Source organism: Dendrobates tinctorius, unplaced genomic scaffold (assembly GCF_039654945.1).
Source record: "Dendrobates tinctorius isolate UK_male_01 unplaced genomic scaffold, ASM3965494v1 ptg000048l, whole genome shotgun sequence".
NCBI lineage: Eukaryota > Metazoa > Chordata > Amphibia > Anura > Dendrobatidae > Dendrobates > Dendrobates tinctorius.
The window spans coordinates 11,637,715-11,660,650 of record NW_027361716.1 but is presented as its reverse complement, the minus strand read 5'-3'; positions in this window follow the sequence as shown (position 1 = coordinate 11,660,650).

The following is a 22,936-nucleotide window of genomic DNA, read 5'->3' as shown; positions in this document are numbered from 1 at the left end:
TTGGCTGTAAGCCATAATCATCAACATTAACAGAAATAAACACATGAAATAGATCACTCTGTTTGTAAAGGAGGGGGCTGCGTTCAAAAACTGATCAGTTGGGTAGGGGCAGACGGGTAGTTTTGAGGCGAGTCGAAGGATCAGTAAGGTGCCCACAGAGTTGTTTGGAATCGTATTGGGATGAGTGGGCAGGTAGAATGGGTCCTCTATTGTGCCATGCGGATGGCACCTATTTGTCTCGCTTTCAGTTCATTGCGGTCTTGAAGAAGGGATTATCAGAGCTGGGCCTCCCCCCGGATATGTACGGGTCCCATTCCTTTAGGATTGGGGCTGCGACTGAGGCTAACAGTCTTGGTCTGGGGGCGGAGGTGATCAGGAGAATTGGCAGGTGGAGGTCGGATCGTTATTTATTGTATGTTCGACGTTAATTGTCGTTGTTGTATGCTTAGGGATTTGTTTTCTCCATATTCTGTAATGTTTTTTCAGGTGGCGACCCCTTTCTGGCCTGGATATTTGGACACTCGTACGTGTATTGGGGTGCGCTACGAGCTGACGCAAGGCCAGATGGTAGGCAATTGGGCTTTAGGAGGGAGAAGGTTCTGATCCGTTGGTTGGGTTTCCGAGGTATGGTGTGGAGCAGGGTGCTTCCGGAATTGGCCAAGTCCGCTCGCCAGGACAGACCCCCCGACGTTCTTGTCATACATGCAGGGGGTAACGATTTAGGGGTCAGGCCGGTGAGGGAATTGATTAGGGACATATGTTCTGATTTTTTGAGATTGTGGATGTCTTTCCCGAACGTTTTGACCGTCTGGTCGGACGTGGTACCCAGAAAGAATTGGAGGCAAGCGAGGTCTTTAAAAGGGATTAACAGGGCTAGGGTAAAATTGAATCGAGCAGTGTCGGGATTTGTATCCAGGAATGGGGCATTAGTGTTAGGCATTTTGAGTTGGAGGCAGGTGTCGGTAATTTCTGGTTGGATGATGGGGTTAATTTGAATGCTATTGGAATTGATTTGTGGGCATTGGCAATACAGGAGGGGATTGAGAGGGCCTTGGTGGTTTTGGGGCACTCACGAGCCAGAGGTGGTCAGGGCTGTTCGTGGTTGGCGGGGGGTGGGGTTCTTGGAGTTGACGATGATTGGTCGGGGAAGGATTTGGAAGTAATATTCCCGACAGTTTTAAAATGGTATGGGGGATCTGGCTTTTTGGTTATGGGCTCTGGACGGGGTTTTTACCTTGGGTTGCTCTGGTGGTTAGTCTCCCGGAACGGGAGTTACGGTGCCCTCAAGCTGGGGATGGACGGCTGAGGGTAACATGGTGGTCGAGTTTTGTACATTGGTTTTGGGCCAAAAGGTTTTATAGCCAGATCTTTTAGCTCCAAGAACCCTTCCCTCATATTTGCATTATGATTAATATATTGATGCTTATTATTGTTAATATTATTGTTTGTTAATAAACTTGGCCGCTGTGGCCAAAATTATCCAAAAGAATTCAAATTGTAGTGTGTGTTATTTCAGGAGTGGGGATATCGGAAGGAGTCAGGTAGGTATTGGAGAGTGGAAAAGGGAGAAAAACTGAAGTCGCCATATGCGGTCATGACCCAATGTAATATATGAGTTTCACTTTTTGAATAACTGAAATAAATTAACTTTTTGATGATATTCTAATTTTGTGAGAAGCACCTGCACTTATGTGTACATTTTGGTAAGTAGGAAGCATGTCTACAAAGCAGCTGCATTTATGTATTTAGCAGCGATTTGTGAGTGTGTAGATCATGTATTGTCTTTTAAGATTGCTACTTCCTAAAGGTGGCACTAGAGTTCTACTCCTCTTCCTCTCTGAAGAGACACAATTTGCATATCATGTACATAGTAATGCATAAAGGTGTATGTACAGTCATGGCCAAAAGTTTTGAGAATGACACAAATATTAATTTTTACAAAGTCTTCTGCTTCATTTTTTCTAATGGCAATTTGCATACACTCCAGAATGTTATAAAGAGTGATCAGCTTAACAGCAATTACTTGCAAAGTCAATATTTGCCTAGAAAATGAACTTTATCCCCCAAAACACATTTCAACATCATTGCAGCCCTGCCTTAAAAGGACAAGCTAACATCGTTTCAGTGATTGCTCCATTAACACAGGTGTGGGTGTTGATGAGAACAGGGCTGGAGATCACTCTGTCATGATTAAGTAAGAATGACACCACTGGACACTTTAAAAGGAGGCTGATGCTTGGCATCATTGTTTTTCTTCTGTTAACCATGGTTATCTCTAAAGAAACATGTGCAGTCATCATTGCACTGCACAAAAATGGCCTAACAGGGGAGAGTATCGCAGCTAGAAAGATTGCACCTCAGTCAACAATCGCATCATCAAGAACTTCAAGGAGAGAGGTTCCCTTGTTGCCAAAAAGGCTCCAGGGCGCCCAAGAAAGACCAGCAAGCTCCAGGACCATCTCTTAAAAGTGTTTCAGCTGCGGGATCGGGCTACCAGCAGTGCAGAGCTTGCTCAGGAATGGCAGCAGGCAGGTGTGAGTGCATCTGCACGCACTGTGAGGCGGAGACTCTTGGAGCAAGGCCTGGTCTCAAGGAGGGCAGCAAAGAAGCCACTTCTCTCCAGAAAAAACATCATGGACAGACTGATATTCTGCAAGAGGTACAGGGAGTGGACTGCTGAGGACTGGGGTAAAGTCATTTTCTCTGATGAATCCCCTTTTCGATTGTTTGGGACATCTGGAAAACGGCTTATTCGGAGAAGACCAGGTGAGCGTTACCACCAGTCTTGTCTCATGCCAACTGTCAAGCATCCTGAAGCCATTCATGTGTGGGGTTGCTTCTCAGCCAATGGAATGGGCTCTCTCTCAGTCTTGCCTAAAAACACAGCCATGAATAAAGAATGGTACCAGAATGTCCTCCAAGAGCAACTTCTCCCAACCGTCCAAGAGCAGTTTGGCGATCAACAATGCCTTTTTCAACATGATGGAGCACCTTGCCATAAAGCAAAGGTGATAACTAAATGGCTCAGGGAACAAAACATAGAGATTTTGGGACCATGGCCTGGAAACTCCCCAGATCTTAATCCCATTGAGAACTTGTGGTCAATCATCAAGAGACGGGTGGACAAACAAAAACCTTCAAATTCAGACAAAATAAAAGCATTGATTTTGCAAGAATGGACTGCTATCAGTCAGGATTTGATCCAGAAGTTGATTGAGAGCATGCCAGAGAGAATTGCTGAGGTCCTGAAGAAGAAGGGTCAACACTGCAAATATTGACTTGCTGCATTAACTCATTCTAACTGTCAATATAACCTTTTGCTACTCATAATATGATTGCAATTATATTTCTGTATGTGATAAAAACATCTGACAAACACACATAAAAACCAGAGGGCGGCAGATCATGTGAAAATGTAATATTTGTGTCATTGTCAAAACTTTTGGCCATGACTGTAATATCAGGCTGTGTGCACACGTTGCGTTTTGGTCGCGTTTTTATGCTCCCTGTATCTTTTATTGTCTGGTGGCCCGTGCCATCAATTTGGGCAGAATCACTGAGCTCACAGATTGTCTGCAGTGCTGCTCACGTGATGTCAGCGCTGCAGACAATAACAGGCATCAGAAGCAACAGTGTAGACTCAGCATTGGAACCAAGTAGGGAGAGTAAAGCAGTTTGTGTACAGAGCACATTGTCAATCACTATATGAGCCAGATATCAGGAAGTTGGAAGTTGGAGATGGTCCTCATCTGTCTAGGATACCAAAATGCATGTTCTGATGCCGGAAGGTATTATTATGTGGTAGGTGTATTTGCATTTATTACAGGAGAGGGCGAGTAATTATTATACTACAAGGGCGGGTGTGATAACTGAAAGTGGTACATGTGATTGTTCTGCAGAGCAGGGATCCTTATGCTGCAAGGAGCAAATGTGATTGGGGGACATTAACCCTGCTGTTCTGTTCGCATTTGCTATACACTTGTACTGTTCCCGGGTCAATATGACCCGACCTATTAATTCTTGATTTTTAGCTACTCTAATTGTTTTATTTGAATACTTTTTTCATTAAAATACTGTATGTGAACATGGTTGATCATAAACAAATGAAAAATTTAAATTCAAACTTAATTATTTATTTTTTTTCATACAAAGGTTACACAGGCTTTTTGCAATTATCTTCGATTGTTGACATTCTGCACACAAATAACAAAGAAGCTTTACATTACTATTACTTAAACATGAAATTTAACTTTTTGAAAACAAATTTTATAAATCAACAAATGAAAAATCATAAAAACTTCAACCTTTTTAGACAGAAAAAAGAAAAAACTGAACATGTTCATGCGTTTTTACACTGAACACAATAATAAGACACATGTCCTTTACACAGATATTTTGAACATCCAGCACGTCAGATTAGTCTTATTGTCACAGGAAGATGGACAGAAGCTACATCTCTTCCTTTTTTTGCTGGTAGCTGTGCTGCTGGTAGCTGTGCTGGTGGTGGCCGTGGATGTGGAGTCTCTTTCTTGAGCATGCTGGACACTTTTTACAATGGCTGTTGCTCCATCACTTCTGGGGGTCACTTTTCTGCTCTCAATATATGGCCTCACCAGGGATTTTCCCAATTCCTCAAGAAATAATCTTCTTTTATGCAGCTTATTCCGGTTCCAATCGGGGTCAGTTTCTCTCCATAAGACAAATGCATTGTATGCAGAAACGTCCAGTATGTTATAAAATAAAATCATTGGCCACCGATTGGTTTTGCGTTTGCATGTACAGTGGGGCAAAAAAGTATTTAGTCAGTCAGCAATAGTGCAAATTCCACCACTTAAAAAGATGAGAGGTGTCTGTAATTTACATCATAGGTAGACCTCAACTATGGGAGACAAACTGAGAAAAAAAATCCAGAAAATCACATTGTCTGTTTTTTTTTCATTTTATTTGCATATTATGGTGGAAAATAAGTATTTGGACAGAAACAAAATTTCATCTCAATACTTTGTGATATATCCTTTGTTGGCAATGACAGAGGTCAAACGTTTTCTGTAAGTCTTCACAAGGTTGCCACACACTGTTGTTGGTATGTTGGCCCATTCCTCCATGCAGATCTCCTCTAGAGCAGTGATGTTTTTGGCTTTTCGCTTGGCAACACAGACTTTCAACTCCCTCCAAAGGTTTTCTATAGGGTTGAGATCTGGAGACTGGCTAGGCCACTCCAGGACCTTGAAATGCTTCTTACGAAGCCACTCCTTCGTTGCCCTGGCGGTGTGCTTTGGATCATTGTCATGCTGAAAGACCCAGCCACGTTTCATATTCAATGCCCTTGCTGATGGAAGGAGGTTTGCACTCAAAATCTCACAATACATGGCCCCATTCATTCTTTCATGTACCCGGATCTGTCGTCCTGGCCCCTTTGCAGAGAAACAGCCCCAAAGCATGATGTTTCCACCACCATGCTTTACAGTAGGTATGGTGTTTGATGGATGCAACTCAGTATACTTTTTCCTCCAAACACGACAAGTTGTGTTTCTACCAAACAGTTCCAGTTTGGTTTCATCAGACCATAGGACATTCTCCCAAAACTCCTCTGGATCATCCAAATGCTCTCTAGCAAACTTCAGACGGGCCCGGACATGTACAGGCTTAAGCAGTGGGACACGTCTGGCACTGCAGGATCTGAGTCCATGGTGGCGTAGTGTGTTACTTATGGTAGGCCTTGTTACATTGGTCCCAGCTCTCTGCAGTTCATTCACTAGGTCCCCCCGCGTGGTTCTGGGATTTTTGCTCACCGTTCTTGTGATCATTCTGACCCCACAGGGTGGGATTTTGCGTGGAGCACCAGATCGAGGGAGATTATCAGTGGTCTTTTATGTCTTCCATTTTCTAATTATTGCTCCCACAGTTGATTTCTTCACTCCAAGCTGGTTGGCTATTGCAGATTCAGTCTTCCCAGCCTGGTGCAGGGCTGCAATTTTGTTTCTGGTGTCCTTTGACAGCTCTTTGGTCTTCACCATAGTGGAGTTTGGAGTCAGACTGTTTGAGGTTGTGCACAGGTGTCTTTTTATACTGATAACAAGTTTAAACAGGTGCCATTACTACAGGTAATGAGTGGAGGAAAGAGGAGACTCTTAAAGAAGAAGTTACAGGTCTGTGAGAGCCAGAAATCTTGATTGCTTGTTTCTGACCAAATACTTATTTTCCACCATAATATGCAAATAAAATGAAAAAAAAAACAGACAATGTGATTTTCTGGATTTTTTTTTCTCAGTTTGTCTCCCATAGTTGAGGTCTACCTATGATGTAAATTACAGACGCCTCTCTTCTTTTTAAGTGGTGGAACTTGCACTATTGCTGACTGACTAAATACTTTTTTGCCCCACTGTATATGTTGATATTGCTTGGTCTAAAGTATCAACTGCTCCCTTTGTGGCATTATAATCCAAAATAATGTCAGGCTTTCTGTCTTCTCTATCACTTACGGCATTGTCATGGTGCATTGTGCTCATTAGAATTACCTGTTTGTTTTTGTTTGGAACATAAGAAACAACAGTTGTATTTCCAGAAAAATAAAAAGTAGAACTGTACACCTCTCTCTTGCTAAGGATACCTTGCGGTAGTTCAGGTTTGTTTTTTCTCATAGTACCCAGCATGGTAAGTTGTTTTTTCTTCAACATCTGGCCTAGTTGATAGGATGTAAAAAAATTGTCACATGTGACATTTTGTCCTTTTAGTCCATGAGTCAAATCGAGAACAACACGCATACCCTGATTTTTTTCAGGTCTTTCATCAGGGGTTTTCCTGTATACACTTGAACATTTAGAGCATATGAACTTTTGCTGTCGCAAAGTGTCCAGATCTTGATGCCATATTTTGCTGGCTTACTTGTTATATATTGCCTGAATAGGCACCTACCTCGGAATGCCACCAGTTGCTCATCAACAGTTACAGTTTCACCACTATTATACAATTTTGGTAGAATCTCTACCCATTGATTCCAAACATTTCTAATAGGGGCTAGTTTATCTATAGCTCTTCTTTCCATTCTATCTGTTTTAGAATCAAACCGCAGTACTCTAGAAATTTCATGAAACCTTTCTCCTCTCTCACAAACAGACTAGATAATGACTTTCTTACTGATAAGAACAGTGAAACCACCACCATTTTGAGATGAAGTACACATAAAAAAACATAACTTTTGCAGTCAGAAATAATCAGAGACCTGTAGAACAGTATAAAATGCTATCGGGTCATATTGACCCGAACAGTACAAGTGTAACCATCAGCGTGTAGCAAAAAGTAAACAAAAACAAAAACAAAAAAAAAATGTAGAGCTCCACAAATAAGGAGAAGTCAAGGAACCTCTAGTTTCAAATCCTCATTAAAAAAAATCTGCAGGGTCTCAAAAATCATTTCGGGTCATATTGACCCGAACAGTACAGCAGGGTTAAGCTGCTACCGATGTATGTACTGTACGTATGCTCCAATAAGGGGGTGATTTACTGTTCTACAAGGGATGTATGTAAATATACTATAAGGAGTGATATTAGTTCAGGGTGATTATATATTAGGGGCCGTTATTCTATAGGTGCTGTATCTATGTCTATAAGACTATGGAGTTGATTATGCTACATAAGAGATATATTACTGCAAGAGGTATATGTGTACATAATATATACTTACCTTGTAATGTCTTCACATCCTGTTCCATCCAGATGTGTCTGGATCCCTGAATTCCAAGCGGCGGAAGTTCACCGACTGCCATATTGGGGCTCCCAAGTGATGGGTGTCTCAATATGGAAACTGCTGATGGTACCAGCCTCTTGCGCGGTACCACCAGTGGAACACCGTCGCACCACACACACACACACTGTAGACGCCATTTGCACCACACCACACACACACACTCTGTATAAGCCGTACACACCACACAAACACATTGTATACACCATAACCAGCCTCTTGAGTGGTACCACCAGCGGAACACCTTCGTGAACACGCCGCCGTCGGGAATCAGCCAAATGATTCACTGACCGCCGCCATCTTTTTACAAGAGGAGCGCATGCGCAGTTTTAATGTGACCGCTGCTATCTGTCTGAATGAAGATGGCGGCGGTCTGATTTACTGCACCTGCGCGAATTCTGCGCAGCGCAGTGAATTATTCCGCTGATCCCGGCGGCAGATGCGAGACATGGGTGTAAGAAGATGAGACAAGACGGAGTCAGCAGTATGTGATGCCCTTTAAGGCCGGAACTATCGGGGCTGTCACCACAGCTAACGGGGAAGTTTTCCTCTGAGAGGGAGAGACCATCTGGTCAGACAGCAGGGGGCGTGGGATACTTAAGGGGGCCTGAGCACGGGAACGGGTCAGACTTGGCGGGAAGGCGACAGGAGATGGTTGACTCCCTCTCCGCTGCTCCTACTGATGACTCCCCTGTTTCCAGACCTCCGTGTGCTGACTTGGAGATTACCCCTGACGCTATTGAGTTATCGTCTGTATCAAAACCACTGAATACCTCTGCTTCACCCGAGATACCGTTACAGCCTAGAAACTACTCTGAGAGACCGCAGATTATTGTGGCTAGTGCACGTGCTCGTGACCCATGCCCAGCGCCATTCCTGAGACATTCATGCAAAGGACTGATTCCACGTTCCAGCACACCAAAGACAAGAGGACTGAATCCTTTGGCACTGTCGGGTGGCAGTGTTACTCATTTCTTCGGAGCAGAGCTAGAGACTTTGTGCATCGTTTGAGATGCCGCCGGGAGATATTCCAGCCTTCCCCCTGTCAGAACTTCAACCGATAAGTGTCCCGTTTATAATGTATATTCTCTTTGCCATTGTCTTTACCTCCTTGCAAGGAGTATTACTGTTATTGATTGTTTAATAAATACTTGTTAACCCCCTTCTCTGTCTCTGATTACTCACTGCAACAAACTGCTTTCTCCTTTACATGTCTACAGGCAGAGGAAGCTGGTCACATTAAAGGTGTTTTCCCACGAACAAAAGTTCATTTTAAAAATTGTCTGTGTCTGACCATACGGAACATACCACATCTCCTGGGCAGGGGAGGAAGCAAAAGACAATACTGACATTACAGCAGGGGATCACAGAGGATTCATTTTGTGAGGTACAATATTTCAATTACTGCTTTTAAACAATATTTTACCTCACAAAATGTATCCTCTGCGATCTCCTGCTGTAATGTCAGTATTGTCTTTTGCTTCCTCCCCTGCCCAGGTGCTGTGGTATGTTCTCAACACGGTCAGATACAGACAATTTTTAAAACGAACTTTCGTTCGTGGGAAAACCCCTTTAAAAAGCACAGGGGGAGACAGCTCAAATGGGACAGCACATGAGGGGAGAACACAGCACAGGAAGGGGAGAGACAGCAGACAAGGAGGATAGCACATGGGGTACACAGGTTAAAGAAGAGAGCACAGACAGGAGAAGTCAGCACATGGGGAAAGAGAGAGTGGAGAGGTGGGTTAGCACAAGGGGGAGAGATTCTCAACTCTCCAAAGCCTGCCCCCATCGTGACATTACCGCATCGGGCCTCCATCTAGTCTAGTAAATCAAAAACACCTATGGTATATGCAATTCTGTTATAGATGGAGTGGTGGCACTGCAATGAGGGTTTGTTATTACACTCCAGAAGAGCATTGTATGTGGTTGTAGGGCAAGTGGGGAATATAAAACAAGAGGGGGCTTTATGCTGCAGTGGGGGTCTGTATGTGATCATGCTGCTAATAGCTACATCAAATGTCTGGGATCTTACATTGTGCAATCTCAACATGAAAGCACCTCCAGTCACTTTTAGTAGCAGTTGTAAATATAAGGATGGACCGCTCATGGGTACTGCTGCGTGTGCTTGCCCCCCAAGCTAAAATTTGCCAGCCCCTGTACTTTAGGCATATGGGGCCATATAGCAAGCTGTTTTCCTGTCGTTTAATTAAAGTTTGTGATGATGTTAGACACAATACAAGCAAGCGTTCCCTTGAGTCCTAATAGCTGATGGTCCATAAGGTTACCACAAATATCCTAATGCTGTAAGCCATTATGATGTACAATTAGTAAACGCCCCTGTTTATGATGCTATATAGACTGATAGTAGAAAAAGGACATTTTGATGTCACCAAGAAAATCTTGAAAGCTTCTGAGTATTTTGGGGGGTATATAGCAGTCAAAAATGTTAAGCTAGAGATTGGGGTGCTGCCTGGAAAAGATGTCATATTATGTAAAAATGAAACAAATATTTATTAGATAAAAACACATTTTGGTCCAGGTTGCGCACATTCCTTAGGTTTTAACAACCAAGGAAAGTGCCACCTTATAAACCTGAAGGCATAAAAGCTGCATTGAAATGCTTTGTTTTTATCCAAGAGATGGCAGGGCCTGATCTATGGCTTAACATTTTTGGCTTTTGTACTCTTGAAACTCCATTGCGTTGTCGTTGGCAGCAGGAGGTGGAGGGTCACAGCCTCACAGAGCAGCAGCCGATGGAGGAGGTAGAGGGTCACAGCCACACAGAGCAGCAGCCGGCGGAGGAGGTGGAGGGTCACAGCCACAGAGAGCAGCAGCCGGTGGTGGACGTGGAGGGTCACAGCCACACAGAGCAGCAGCCGGTGGAGGGTCACAGCCACAGAGAGCACCAGCCGGCGGTGGAGGTGGAGGGTCTAAGCCACACAGATCAGAAGCCGGCGGAGGAGGTGGAGGGTCACAGCGGAGGTGGAGGGTCACAGCGGAGGTGGAGGGTCACAGCCACACAGCAGCAGATGGCATCTACTAGGAGGTGTCATTTTTCCAGCTATGTTTCTCATACAGTTATGCCTATTTCTGCACACCTATCCAAGGTTAGGACTTCATATCTATTTCACCCGCCTAGTAAGATATTGCACGATTAAGTGCCCCCTCTTTTCAGTGATTATTTGGAGTACATATGCGCCATTTCTGCCTAGATTCCAGTTTTATGCTACACAAAAAGAAGTGACATTATAGAGATTGGGAGCAAGTAGAGGAATACCAGTTTTCACTTTCAGGTACTTCACTGGGAAACACACATTCTCCAGAAGACTCACTTCAATCATCAAGAGGGCAGTAAAATAGAAGAAGAGGAGATGAGAAGAAAAATGTTAGACACAAACATGAAGCTGTGGCACCCCAGGAGTCCGGTTGCCACAATGGCATTGCCTCCCTTACAGGGGGTGAGGTCAGGCATGAAGCAAGGAGGGATCCACTGGCCAGGTATGCACAGCATGCAACACAGTTCCTGCTCTGGGCCAGCAGGGGGAGCTCTGAATCTGACTTCAGGGGAGCTGCCCTCTCTGGTCAGGAGGAGGAAGTTAGTTAGAGTTTCAGTCAGTCAGTGCAGGGGGACTGGATGAGTGAGAAGCTTGTCCCCAGACTGGAGTGCATTCTGAGTCAAAGAGGAAGAGAAAAGTGTAGGGAAGCTTGAGAAGAGGAGCTGTGCCCATGCTTATCCCATAGCTCAGAGCTAGAACTGGACACCGGAGTCCATGGCTGAAGAGCACTACGGTCTTATTAGCTAAATCTGGAGGGCAGAAGATTGCAGGTCTTTTGGCCCCCATCACACACCTGAAGGCACAGCAGCAGGTTAGAGCCCGGAGACGCCATGAGGAGTGACACCTGTGAAAGGCTGAAGCCAGGGGTGGATTAAGGGTAGCCAGGGCACCGGGCTGTTCAGACTCTGTGGGCCCCCCGGTCATGTGACGGGGTCATGCGACGTGGTCATCATATACCTGAAACAGATTATTCCAGAAAAATAGTTGCTGAGTGAAGCTATAACCTGTCAAACATCCATTGATCTAGTCAATTTACCCTTATGTTAGGAAGAAAAAAAAAGCACTTTAAGCCATAGTATTGATCAGCCGAACATCTCTGCTTGCTGTCAGTGAATGGCCGCATTCCTACAGTCCAGGAGCTGATTCCTGTCACTGCTGGGGGTTTGTTACAGCAGCACCCGGTCCCACACTGCAGGGGACTCTCCAGCCCCGCACCCCGAGGCCGCCGAGTTCTCGAACTTGAGGCTGAGGGTGTCCTCGATGATGCAGTTGTTCACCTCCAACAGGATCATGACGGCTCCGGGATGATTCACCTCACGGAAGGATAAAGCTGCTTCTCGGTGTCCGTCAGTGACAGGCAGCCGCTCCCCGCCCAGACTCTCTGCTTCCCTTGCTACAAGACAGGCAATAAGGCGCCTCCCGCTCACTCTTCCACCGTGCAACAATATGGCGTCAGTGCGAAGAAAAAAAGCAAAACTGCATCCATCATGGCAGAAAAATATTGTATCATTAATACTTCCACCTTGGCGGACACAGATGACAGTTTCTAATTATATTGTTACTAAAAGAAAAACTTTATTTCTGCCGTACAACAAAATGCCCCCCGCGGAAATGGAAGGCCCTGCGGTCAGGCCGTAGGGCTGTCTGTGAGCTGCCTGTCCAGGGTAATCTCGTCCCATTGATTGAAATATCAGGAATTCTCAGATTGCAGGTATGAGTGGTACACGTGAGACCATGGCCAGGATTCTGGACCAAAACAGAGAACATATTTAGAACAATAAGATACTCTCTATATACTATATTCAGTCATCAGAACACCAAAGAGAGCTTATCTAATATATAAAGCTCAATGTGGGTGTGTGTGTATGTGTGTGTGTGTATGTCCGGGATTGGCATCCGCACGGTAGCAGCTACAGCCACAAAATTTGGCACAGTCACACGTCTGGACCCCGATAGCGTCTTAGGCTATGTTGTGAGGTGAAATTTTAACCCCGCAAGTTCCAATTCACCAAACAATTTTGCCCCTATCTACATAATGGGCAAAAAGTGTATGTATTGGCATCTGCACTGTCGTAGCTACAGCCACAAAATTTGGCACAATCACACGTCTAGACCCCTAGAGCGTCATAGGCTATGTTGTGAGGCGAAATTTTAACCCCGCGCGTTCCAATTCACCAAACAATTTTGCCCCTATCTACATAATGGGGAAAAAGTGAAAGGAAAAGTGTTGGAGGCAAATTGACAGCTGCCAGATGTGAACAAGGGGGACTGAAAGAATGAGAGCGATGGCGCCAAACAGTATATACCGTACAGTTGCTAAGGTGGGGCCCTGACATGGGATACTCACCACACACGGGGATATGAACACACACACAAAATGCGCCACACACTACTGGGTCGCCCTCCCAGGGCCGTGGGGTACTCGGTACCGGGCCGGTATTAGTGGGATGTGTCAAAGCAGCGGTGACCCGGACCGTGGCCCTGGGCGCCCAAATAATAGGAAGATGTGAATGGTGTAATATAGTTAATGGAATAGTTCGTGATGCCACCTGTGGTGTTTGGCAAGGGACGTGTTAAGCCGACTCTGCAGACAGATCCTCTGGGACAGATGGTGTGGTGCAGCAATGGTGGTATAGCCCTCCACAAGCAGGGCTGTTGTCCCAGGGCAGTGTAGATGTGGAGACACTTAGATGGTGTAGTGTCTGGCGCAGGGGATGCATCAGTGGTAGGCGGACGGACGCAGGAAGGAATGGAGGACATCAGGGCATGTAGTTCCAAAGCTTTACTCACAGTCTGTAGTGCCCGCTTCCGTGCCGTGACATCCGGGTCAGGGACTCAGATGTCCTCCAGGCAAGATGGAAAGCTCCCTTGCACACTCCACCAACTTATGTGCCTTTTCTGAACGTCTCCTCTATAGCGCCTTTAAGCGTGAAGATCTCCTAGTACTGTGTTACACTTTTGTTCCTCCTGACAGATGTTCCCAAGAACTCTACTTGCACGGCAGACAGCTGTAGCCTGCTTCAGGGACTTTCTACTCCTAAGTCCCAGCTCTCTATCCGTATTGCTGTTGTGCCCTCAAGTCTTAGATGGGAGTAGTGCATTTACAGCCCACTACTCCACCGGTGTCTGCCGCAGAACCGCCAGCGCTCACACAACCTCGGGGACTGGGCCCCGGACCTGCGCCCAGAACCTCTAGGCAGGGCTCCTCCTCTAACCCACGTCCTCTATGTTCCCTTTTACTCCTACGTTCCGTACTTGTCTTTTCCCTTCCATGGAAGCTCAGGTTTCAGTTCAATGTCCTTCTCCTTCTTTCCTTTCCCGTGCCAGCTGGCTCAGGTCACTGAGGCAGCTGCAGCACTCCTTCCTCCATCCCTCTTCCAGGGATCCCCACTCCTCCCGAGTGGCTTCCTCTCCTACTCAACCTCCTGTCAGACTGAACTGAACCTCAATCCTGGAACCGTCCCACTCTTTTATATGTATACTCAACTCCACTCCCCTCCCAGCACGTCTAGTGTTCCAAGCAGGAACCACCAAAGGTGCTCTGCCTCTCTCTAAGCAAGGAGCCGCAATGTGGTTTTGCTGAACTACTCTATTGTGTGGGGTGCGAGTGTTGGAGCGTGGTCAGGAGCCTCCAACCTACCTGGATGGTGGGGCACCACACCTCAGGAGGAGGTGCACTACCTCTGTGGCGACTGAGCCTCAGGGGCGCCACACTGCCATGTGCTTCAACACATAGACCACCCTCAGCACACATTTCACCACACATACACCAACCTCACCACATAAAAGTCGAAACACAAAAGTCGCCACTCTAAACTCGCCACGCTGTTCCAGAGCTGTTTAAAAGATGAAAAATGAGCTGTGATTGGTTGCTATCAGCAACAGTTTTCTTTGTAGACAGTTGTGGTAACTCAGGCCTATTATTCTCATCATTTCTATGGTGTTATCGTCTATTAGATACACGGCTCAGCAGACAGTATCACACAGAATAGGATTAGATGCACAGCTCTGCAGTCAGTATCACACAGGATAGAATTAGATACACGGCTCAGCAGTCAGTATCACACAGGATAGGATTAGATACATGGCTCAGCAGTCAGTATCACACAGGATAGGATTAGATACACGTCTCAGCAGTCAGTATCACACAGGATAGGATTAGATACACAGCTCAGCAGTCAGTATCACACAGGATAGGATTAGATACACGGCTCAGCAGTCAGTATCACACAGGATAGGATTAGATACACGGCTCAGCAGTCAGTATCACACAGGATAAGATTAGATACATGGCTCAGCAGGCAATATCACACAGGATAGGATTAGATACACAGCTCAGCAGTCAGTATCACACAGGATAGGATTAAATACACAGCTCAGCAGTCAGTATCACACAGGATAGGATTAGATGCACAGCTCAGCAGTCAGTATCACACAGGATAAGATTAGATACATGGCTCAGCAGGCAGTATCACACAGGATAGGATTAGATACACAGCTCAGCAGTCAGTATCACACAGGATAGGATTAAATACACAGCTCAGCAGTCAGTATCACACAGGATAGGATTAGATACACGGCTCAGCAGTCAGTATCACACAGGATAAGATTAGATACATGGCTCAGCAGGCAGTATCACACAGGATAGGATTAGATACACAGCTCAGCAGTCAGTATCACACAGGATAGGATTAAATACACAGCTCAGCAGTCAGTATCACACAGGATAGGATTAGATACACAGCTCTGCAGTCAGTATCACACAGGATAGGATTAGATACACAGCTCTGCAGTCAGTATCACACAGGATAGGATTAGACACATGGCTCAGCAGTCAGTATCACACAGGATAGGATTAGATACACGGCTCAGCAGTCAGTATCACACAGGATAGGATTAGATACACAGCTCAGCAGTCAGTATCACACAGGATAGGATTAGATACACAGCTCAGCAGTCATTATCACACAGGTTAGGATTAGATACACAGCTCTGCAGTCAGTATCACACAGGATAGGATTAGATACACAGCTCTGCAGTCAGTATCACACAGGATAGGACTAGATACACAGCTCAGCAGTCAGTATCACACAGGATAGGATTAGATACACGGCTCAGCAGTCAGTATCACACAGGATAGGACTAGATACACAGCTCTGCAGTCAGTATCACACAGGATAGGATTAGATACACAGCTCAGGAGTCAGTATCACACAGGATAGGATTAGATACACGGCTCTGCAGTCAGTATCACACAGGATAGGATTAGACACATGGCTCAGCAGTCAGTATCACACAGGATAGGATTAGATACACGGCTCAGCAGTCAGTATCACACAGGATAGGATTAGATACACAGCTCAGCAGTCAGTATCACACAGGATAGGATTAGATACACGGCTCAGCAGTCAGTATCACACAGGATAGGACTAGATACACAGCTCTGCAGTCAGAATCACACAGGATAGGATTAGATACACAGCTCAGGAGTCAGTATCACACAGGATAGGATTAGATACACGGCTCTGCAGTCAGTATCACACAGGATAGGATTAGACACATGGCTCAGCAGTCAGTATCACACAGGATAGGATTATATACACAGGAGAGGATATTTGGGTAATCGTTTAGTTAATTTGTGTTGCAAATCTGTAGTGTTGAATATATGATGTGAAATGTTTTTATGTGCAATATAATCATTATAATTTGTTATAACTAACCACAGTTGGTTACTATGCCGGGGCAATGCCGGGCTCTTCAGCTAGTATCCCCATAAAATAAAATATAGTACCATGGTAAAAAATTCACTAATCTCAATTATGCAAAAAAAGACAAATAACTTTATTGTATAAACAGGGCAAGAAAAGTGCATCTAGTAATCACCATGTAAACATTACAGAGTTAATAAAGACCAGTGGACAATGATGCGACATATGTGTGGCTTACACAAACATCATTAATATATGTCACCTCAGGGAACAGGACAAGTGTTACAAAAAATGCATGGAATTACATAACCTATAGTTTTCTCTGATGACGTGGGAGATTTGACATTTCGGACTTGGTAGATCTTTGTGAAATGCTTTATACAGTACTATGTTTTGTAACCCTTGGTATCTCCTTTCTTTGGATTGGAGACACTCTCCCTTCAACATTCTGCCTGTCCATGTTACTTTTCGATATGTATGCCCTTTTCTCACCACCGCATGGAGACAACCTTTTCTGCCTGTCTCAGTGGAACTATGGGTTACATAATTCCATGCATTTTTTGTAACACTTGTCCTGGTTCCCTGAGGTGACATATATTAATGATGTTTGTGTAAGCCACACATATGTCGCATCATTGGCCACTGTTTTTTTATTTTAACTCTGTAATGTTTACATGGTAATTACTAGATGCACTTTTCTTGCCCTGTTTATACAATAAAGTTATTTGCACTTTTTTGCATAATTGAGATTAGTGAATTTTTTACCATGGTACTATAATTTTATGGGGATATAAGCTCTCTTTGGTGTTCTGATGACGGACTGAATGAGTGGTAGACGTGGATTGGTGGCATGAGGGGGCACCACTGCTCCTCTGCGGCGGCTTCTGCAGCAGGTCACCATCTCCACATGGACCCGTATTGCTCGAGTGAGGAGAGGGGACCCCCGATACATCATACACTGACCCCAGATGATAGATCACTGCAGCCATCAGCCCAGCAGAACAACGCAGCATGCTATAAGGGAACAGGACCTTCTGTGATGTCAGCAGCATGTGATCAGTCACATGACTGAAAGGAGCCAGGCTTTGGGTATAGGCGTTCTGCAGTAGGTTATTACGGAGCTCTACATGGTGCAGCAGCGTGCACATATGAGATGAGATGCAGTGGAGCTCTGTGTGCTGGCTGCTGCCATCACCTGTGTGTGTATAGCCTGCTGCAGGTGCCCCAGTGTGTGTCATAGCTGCTCAGTGGCAGATTATAATGGGGTAATTTACCCTGGGCTGGTGGGCCCCCCCACACGACTGGGCCCTGGGCTACTGCCCAGATTGACCTCATTATAATCCGCCACTGCTGAAGCTGCCTGCCATGTGGGTAACGTTTTCTGACAGACAGTGAGAGGAACAGAGGACTCAGCAGAACTTTAGGCAGCAAGGACCTCAAATAGAGCAGCGCAGTAAGGAGGCCTCCAACCCACCTGGCTGAGTGGATTCTGAGTTGCTTCGGGCTGGCCGGACCTCCATTGTCACCTTTAACCAGTGCTCTGGTCTGCACTTCTATAAATCTAGTAAAGGTAAAGGAAACTACAACCCCGCTGTGTCCTCAGTTTTGTTTGCTATACCATCTGCCCTGCACTACAACCACCATCATCATCTCATCACTTACACATACAGTTGCCCTGGGGCCTAGCTCCACCTGTGGAGAGCTGTAACAACTCTGATGAATCACCATTAGCCCCAGCAGATTCTGAAGCAGCGTCGCTAACACCTTATTTGTCGAATACCACAGGAGGTGTCACAAACTAATTCCCTTTTAAATCATACCCTATAAACTTAATTCAACATTTTCATTGAATGCCCAGGGCCACGGACCGGGTCACCGCTGTTGTGACACTTCCCCCTTAATAACTGCCTGGTACCAAGTACCCCACGACCCTGGCGGGCTCTCCATTTTGACGTCACGAACAGGATACTTGCCCCCAGCATCGCAGGGTATTGTGTGTCATAGACTTTATTGAACTGTGTAATTGCCGCCATTACAGCGCCGTGCGGCGCGTGGGAAGCAGAAGGGCGTGCCATCATGGGCGTAACTCAGAAGAAAGCGCGAAGTGAAGCACAGGGCGCGCTCTGTTGTGAGTGGGTGAAAAGCAGGAAGCCCCGACTTGGAGACTGGAAGGTGTTCATCCAGCCCGCCGGCGGAGCAGCCGCTGATTACGGTAGCGATACCCAGAGCCTGGCTGAGGCTCACTAGGGGAGGGAAGAACATGTCCAACTCAGGTGGAGATCTAGCGGCGGCAGCAGCCCCCATGATGCAGCCAGATCCAGCGGCAGCCGCAGCCCCCGTTATGCCACAAGATTCAGTGTCGGACGCAGCTGCAGCCCCTATAGTACAGCAAAATCCGGCGACCGCCACCGCAGTCCCCATAATGCCGCTATCAATGCCATACATACCAGGAGCAGCCTGGTTACCGCAGTACTCAGGGGAGTCGCACACCTTGAGCGATTTTAAGGAGAGACTATGTAGTTTGTTGAAAGTGTACCCCCTGTCTGAGGATCAAAAAATCAACATCCTCATTGGTCAGTTAACTGGTGCGGCCCAGAGGGAAGTAAAATCATGGTATGGCACTGATAAAAGAACTGTCAAGCAAATCTTGGCCAGGCTGAAGAAGGACACCTTTGACATCCAGACAGCAGCAGAAATAAAAATGTGATTCTATGGGTGCAAGCAAAGGGTGCAGGACAGCATAAGGGACTATGCTCTTAACCTCCAGGAGGCGCTACGGGCCATGAGGCAGGTCGACCCTGACAGTTTACAAGTTGAGGATAAGATGCCAATGTAATAATTTATAGAGGGACTCCTGTCTAACACTCCTGTCTAACACAGCTGCGCATTATAGCCCTACAAAACCCTGACCTGGACTTTGCACACTTTAAAGATAGGGCCATCAAGGTGCTGTGTGAACCAAATTCCAGCAGCACAGCGCCCCCTAGGTGCCCAGCAATTATGTACCAGCAGGAGACAGCTTCCTTTGCTCGGACCCCGCTGGGGCCGAAGCGCCAACCCAAGATAATGACTCCTCTGCAGACCTAAGGCACCAGGTCCAGGTGTGGCTGCACTAACCAAAACCGTGCAGGACATGCAAGTGTCCCCAAAGGAGGAGATTCAGCTGGCCTCTAGTCCAGATAATGTTCCATGGTGATGCAAGAAGAGGATCCCTCCGACCAGAGGGAGAGACAACGATTGCTATGACAAGGATGGACAACCTATTTGTCACCGCTGCAACAAAGCGGGGCACATCACAAGATTCTGCAATTTAAACTAGCGACCCCTGGGGCAGAAGGCCAACACCCAGGAGTCAGAAGACCAGGCCCACAAAGCTGGGGAGACAAGTACGTGGGGGGATGGCCAGTCCTGCCAGTCATGATTGATGGCTTCCCAAGTACTAGGCTGATTCAGGCATTCCTCGTAGCTCAGATGAACACCTTTCCATCTTTGCCAGTAATGGTCAGCCCTTGCCTCAGGTGGAGTTTAAAGAAGTGACAATTAAGATTGACCGAGTAAAGTTGCAGTCGCAAGGTCTAATTGTAGTTAATATTGACAAACGAGAATGCCATCCTATGATAACTCTAGGCACTAATGTAATAGAAAATTGTCTTGCAGAAATTACTGTTGCAACAGGTAGCCGCCAGTTCCAGTCAGCCCATGTCCTGCAGAAGGAGATCAAAGCACTGATGCAGAGACAACAGGTAAAGCTGTCTGGTGGAGAGGTCAGCAGTGTCAGAGTAAGTGATCCATTCCCCATTGCAGTACCCCCAAGGAGTGAAATGTTAATTTGGTGTCGGGCAGCAATAGGCCTCAGGGGTCAAGATTAACAGGCCCTGGTAGAACCAGTGTACTCTGATAGTAGGCCCACTGTTCTGACAGCCAGTGGGGCAGTCGATGTCCGCAAAGAGAGCGTACCGATACGCATCCTGAATTGTGGGGAAAAAGAGGTCCATTTACTCCGATATGCCACCCTTGCTAAGCTGTTCACTGTCAGTAACAATGCAATAGAGGCAGAAGAACCCTTGCTTCCATCCATTCAGGTGGAGGACAATGGCTCTGAGGGGCAGCTGGAGGATTGGTGTCAGCAGCTACACGTGGGCACTGACTCCACCCCTTCGCACCAAAATCATGGGGCTTGTCGGGTGGCTCGAGAGTATTACAGGGTTTTCAGCAAACACCCTCTAGACTTTGGGCAGGCAAAAGGGGTTCAACATCATATCCCCAACGGAGATCATGCCCCCATTAAGGAGAGGTACCGGCCTGTACCTCCAGCACACTATCAACTGGACAGCTCCATTAGTCCTCATTAAAAAGAAAGATGGTACTATGAGAATGTGTGTTGACTACAGACGGATTAACAGCATTACACATAAAGATGCTTACCTGGGGCGTGGCATGGCGGGCGAGGAGTGAGGACGCATACCGGAGAGCTCCCGCTCCTATACTGAGAACCAACGCTATAAGAGACTCACCCTGATGTTTGGTACCCCAATGCCCACAAGGAGAAGCCGGGGGAGTGCGCCTACAGGCTCCGTGGCACCTGAAAAAGCTCCCCACAGCATCTCCCGCTACTTTACGGGAGCGGGGAAGAGGACGACTGCAGGCGCAGGCGCCATGTTGGAACCGGCGCGCAGAGGACAGACGGGCCCGCCGACGGCAGGGAGCAAGGTAACGGAGGTGGGGGAGCGGCGTGGAGGGAGAGGAGACAGCGGGGGGACCTCCCCGGGATCTGGCAAGGCAGCCATGATGGCTGTGAAAGGAGCGGGGCAGACTTCTCACGGCGAGGGCAGCTCCACTGAGCCCCTGTCATCATGCGCACCACAGGGAGACCCCGCAGACCGGCAGGAGAGGTCTGACGCTGATGCAACCAGCGCAGGCCTAGGAAGGGCCCACCTGTTACACCCTGCACCATACTCCCAGGGACGTGGCTCCAATCCTCCGGGCAGCAATCTTGTCACCATAGGAGATGAGACAATTCAGGAGAGAGCGGACCCCAAGATAGGAGAGCAGCCTAATCCTCCATAACAAACGCTCATCAGGAGAACTTACCGTCTGACATGTCTCCCCCACCTGCTCCTCAGCTAGTTACACGTATAACTTCACAATGCGGGTCTACGACCCCCCTCCCGACGGGACAGCCTGTATTACCCACAGGAATCGATCTCGCATTACTGTATAATAAGATAAAGGATATCCCGACGAAACAGGATATGGAACAATATATTGTTCGCTTGGAATCTTCTTATAAAACGGAACTTTCTATACTTAAGGATGACATCCAACAATGCGGAGAGAAAGTTGAATCTCATAACCAACTCCTGACCTCCCTGAATGAAAGAGTAGAGGCTCAAGAGGCTGCCATGGCTGCTCAGGCTAGACAGCTACAGACTCTGGCATAGATGCTGGACGATTCTGAAAACAGGGGACGCAGGAATAACATAAGAATACGGGGATTACCCGAATCAGTCCCCCCTCAGGAGCTGAAAACCACCTTGAGAGACATTTTCAATTCGGTATTGGATAGACCCCAAGATACCCCACTGGAGTTAGACCGTGCCCATAGGGCCTTAGGCCCGCGTCCTAATGCACAGGACCCTCCGAGAGATGTGATCTGTCGGGTACATAAGTACCAGCTTAAGGACGCAGTCATGGGAGTGGCGAGGAGAGCAGGGCCCATTAAGTACTTGGATACCCGCATACAGCTCCTACCAGATCTATCCAGATGGACCTTACAGAGACGTAAAGCCCTTCGCCCATTATTGGAGGAGCTGCGACAGCAGGATCTTCCCTATACCTGGGGGTTCTCGTTCTGCCTTCAAGTTCAGAAAAGGGGCAGAGTCCATCGCCTGAGCCACCCCAGCGGAATCCCAGCATTCTCGGCTGCCCTGGACCTACACGAGGTGGACGTCCTCGACTGGTCACCCCTACCATCCCTTTACAGAATGGACGACGCTCGAGGGGGACAACTTCCCCAAAGACAGCGCCAACCCGGAAGACAGCCCAATAGACGTGGACGAGCACAGCTGGGAGGAGAAAATAACTGATAACGGGTTCTTGTGACTTTGGGGGGTTCTCTGCGTGGGTGGGCGGGGAATGGGATGAGGGATAGGCTTTATTAGCAATGTAAGGGAGAGGACTACACCAGATGATGTGATTGGTCAGTCTCCCTTTCCTTTTTCCTTTCCTCTTTTTCCCTCTTTCCTCTCTTGCCCGCCCTCCCCTTGCCCCTCCTCCCATTGCTCCTGGATGGACGTGTCTTTGTGCTGAATATTTACGGATACGTGGTGGGACCGCCATCTTATAGAGTTTCATTTAATGGGAAACATGACTAATGGAAGTTTCTGGTATCATAGGATTCATGGTTGTAAAGCTGTTAACATTTTC